We start from the raw sequence: 4,240 nt of genomic DNA, 5'->3' as shown, positions 1-4,240 counted from the left end.
GTGATAATAAACAACATTTTTTATAGAGTATAGAATGAATAGAAGAGAAACGTAATTACTAATTTCAACTAATGATCAAAATGTGTGTTAAATTAAAATGAGTGGTTCAATGTTGGTTTCTGCAGAATTAGTAACTAATAATAGAGACCCTGCCAATCCACTTTAGATATTTACACATATTACTTGATTACTCAATCAAAATATTATGTTCATTAAAAACCTTCTTTTGCAAAATTGGTATTCTCAATTCTGACCTATGAGTGTGGCGGCATGAATTCTGACCTATCAAGTTATCTATTCCCACACGAGATCCCATGCCATTATGAATATGAATCATAAAATTATTTACAAAGATGAGCAAAATACTCACAATCACTTTATCTAAAGTCTATAAATAACTAAATAATGTTAACTTGAATGTCTAATTCAACCCTCTTGTCAAAATAATAATAAATAAAATGAATATGATACGAATCAACTCTAAAAGTTTTTTTTTTATCTCCTACAATAGAATTAATCAAGAAAAGTCTTTGTTTGGCATTGCCCTTGAACTTTATCTCTTGGTCGCTCTGCTTGTTCTTTAGCTCCAACTTTATCTCAGATAAAGACTACAAAATAGGAATTCAATTGTGAACTTTTCTTAATATCTCCACAATCTACTAAGTGTATGTAACCTTTGTACTATGTTATTCTAAAACATACAACATATTTTTTTTAAACAAAAGGGAAAACTATGGATGGTTACAATACCTATCTTACTCTTTCAGATGGCCTTAAGCAAAACAAAAAACTTTAGTTCTCTTGTACTATATATTTGTCTTTCATAGCTTTTCTATATCCCATGGTAAATGGAAAATGAGTCGTTTCAATAAATAAATAAAAAGAAATTTGAGATAAAAAAATGCTTTGGAATTTAAAGTGGATTCAAAAACAATATGCTCATAGTTGAACCAAATTAAAAAAGAAACCAAGTTAGAGGCCAAACTTACTTGCACGTTTTCTACTTTATGCTCATAATGTCAATCTCTCTGTTGCATACATAAGACTAATGATAACCTCTCTTTGTCCAATGAAAACCTTGAAGAGAGTTATAAGACTATAACCTAATAATGCTATTATACCCAAAAGCCTTGAAATATTAATGGTAAACAGGTTAAAAATTTGATGCATAAGTCTTTAAGGAATATCAAAAGTCATATGAGATTGCCATTAAGAGCTAATAATATAACACATTATAAAAATGTAATAATAGAATTTTACAAAAGCTTAAGCTCATGACATTAGAAAGAAGAATCTTGTATGAGCAGTTTGAAATGTTTGGCATTATTAATGTTATACCATGTGAATCTTCGATCATAATTAAGTATTACTCCCTCCGTTCCTTTATAACTGTCACTTTTTCAGAATTTTTTTGTTTCTTATTAACTGTCACTTTCAAAGTTCAATGTAACATTAAATTGTGTTTTTCCTATAACGCCCTTAGTAATTTATTGTAGAGAGAGAAATATATGAAATATGATATTAAATAATTAAGGATATTATAGGCAAAACATAAGTTATTGTATCAAAAGTAGTGAAATACATTTAGTGTCTTGGTTTGTGTAAAAAGTCAAAATGTGACAATTATAAAGGAACAGAGGGAGTATAATCTAAGTTTTCAAAAAGAGAGACTTCAAATTTAACCTTCAAATTTACATACAATCAAGCAACAAATAAACAAAACCTAGTTCTGAATTCTCTTAGAACTATACATAGACGGACATTTTGTAGGCAACTGATCAAAAGACTTACCTCATTCCTAACCTTCATCAACAACTCTGAGCCTGCCAAGTAATATTAGAGAAAAACGTAATTTAGAATCTCAATTAATGAAATACAAATAGGAATATAATTGAAGCAAGACGAATCCTACTTAATACATATTGAGACATTTCCTCAAACATTTAGAGCGCTCACTATAACAATGAAAAAATTAAATGCAAAATGTAAATGAAATGCAAACCATTCATTTTTTACATCAAACACCATAATCGAAGAAGCACAATTCTGAAATAAAGAAATAATTAAAATAAAATCACATGATTGAGAACAAAACAAATTTCATTTTCATGAAAATAACATACCTTATGGAACAAAATTACCAGAGATCAAGATGTACGTACTAAAAATTTGCACGTACCTGAGTCATATCTAATAAACCCTTCATTTCCATTCCTTTGAATAAATCTACACATTCACGTAACTAACAAAATCAGTGTACTTCAGGATTTGCTGCAAAAAAAATGCATAAAATCAATACCAAAATACGAAAATCAATAACCTTATATTACTGGAGAAAATTTCAAATGATCATATAAAATTCACTTGAACATGTCTATGTTGTTCTCTTAAAAAACTACTCATAATCCTAGAAAATAATTCTGGATAATAAATAATTTTGCATTAGCAATGTTGATACCAAATTAATTTATTAGCTTATAAAAGATACACAGTAGTATATGATATGTAAACTCTACAAACAACCAAAAAATCAGAATCCCAAAAGAACAAAATATCAATGTATAGAACCAAAAATATCTCAAATTTTGAAGGATGCATCCATATAATTTTGAAAATTAGTATGCTTTATGAACAAACAAATATTGCACCTATAGTAGAGAAGCCTAAAAAACAGCAGAAAATGGCCACTCAATGACGTGCAAAGGTCACTCATTCAATCACTTATAGTTCTAAATCACTATAAACTAAAGCACCGATTTGCTCAAACTCAAGATGTACAACATTATATACAAATACCCATTTTAGATGGCATATGACTTGATTTTCTGTTGCACAATAGTTCAATTGAAGGGCTATGTCATTTCCTAACATTAAATTGATACTAAGACCAACCCCCACTTGCTTGGTATTGTAACTGTGATCTAGTAAAGTTGAACAGCTAAATTGCCATAATCACATAACTTATACAAAGGTTTCTATGCAACATTATTAGTATTACTTCAAAAGTGTTGAGAGTAACATAATTAAAGCTAAAAATCATAGTAACATTTCACATAGCATAAACTTAATCTCAATCAATTCACATTTCAAAGTACATGTTCATCAGAAAATAGATTTTCAAAAGTACACATTCATCAAAAGACTAATCTAAAAAAAAACCAAATCTCATATTCAACAAAAGACCAATCTAAAAAAATCATCAAATTACACATCCAACAGAAAATAGATAAAAGTAATTGTATATACCTTCAAGTAGTGATTATACCCACGCATATGTAGTTAAATCAAGACAATCCTTCTTGATATTTTGTAAAATTATTAATAGTTAATTCTTCAAAAAAAAAATTAAAAGTTAATTATTTTGTAAAATTATTTATAGTTTTAAATATATTCTGACGTGGCACTTGTTATTTAAAATAGAAAATGCCACATCATATATTAATGCACCACATCAGCACAAGTGGCAAGGGATGAGTTTAATTTCTGAATTTCACAAAATAGGGGGACTAAAATTGCTGATTTAAAAATAAGGGGACCAAAATTGAGAAATTTTAAAAATAGTAGGACCAAAACTGCAATTTAGCCTATAAAATATTAATAGAGTTTTAGGTGTAACATGATAAATTAAGGGTGTGACAGGAAAAAAGAATCTTAATAATTTGATAAATTAGTGATTAAATACTAAAGAGAAGGGTATTTTGGAAATTGTGATAATAAGAGGATTAATTAATAATAATAATTAAGGATTATTGAAGGGAAGGAAACTCTCTCTATGACCCGAGCCTCCCCCAATTCTACCATTTCCACTTATGGAAAGTTTGGCACGTGTAGGGTTTCAGAACTCAATCACCTTGTGACATCACACATATATAGTACTAGTGTATTTATAGCTTTAGGGCACAAATATGTACTTGATTTTCAAGCCATTGCTATTCACATTGCTTGAAAGATTATATATAGAATGGGTCATGTTAACTTGTGCCCTTAGGGCACATCTAAAAAAAGAATTAAAATATGTGTGTTGTATTGAAAAAATAAGTTTTTAACTTTTCAAGACATTGAATGCACAATCTTCAAAAATAAGTTTCTACATTTGGTTTCTAAACTTGTGCCTTAAGGGCACAAGTTAACATTTCCCATATAGAATTATTACAAATATAATAAATCAAGGAGAAATATTAATCTCAAACAAATGTAACTCATGGATAAAATAAAAAAGATAGTTAAAAAACTTATCGAT

General features: G+C 28.3%; 1 long non-coding RNA gene across 1 annotated transcript; it reads right to left on the bottom strand.

Moving 5' to 3' along the window:
- Positions 1 to 329: 329 nt before the first annotated feature.
- LOC146911935 (uncharacterized) lies at positions 330 to 3,302 on the bottom strand. Its single transcript, XR_015014921.1, has 4 exons — positions 3,247 to 3,302; positions 2,180 to 2,271; positions 1,792 to 1,823; positions 330 to 608 (listed from the first exon to the last, which is right to left on the bottom strand). It is a non-coding gene; the product is annotated as an uncharacterized LOC146911935 (long non-coding RNA).
- Positions 3,303 to 4,240: the final 938 nt, after the last annotated feature.

The sequence above is a fragment of the Medicago sativa genome, chromosome 6 (genome assembly GCF_051527215.1).
Source record: "Medicago sativa cultivar Bolivia chromosome 6, Bolivia_mono, whole genome shotgun sequence".
Classification (NCBI taxonomy): Eukaryota; Viridiplantae; Streptophyta; class Magnoliopsida; order Fabales; family Fabaceae; genus Medicago; species Medicago sativa.
Note: the sequence above shows the minus strand (reverse complement) of the source record. Positions and strands in the feature narration are given on the sequence as shown.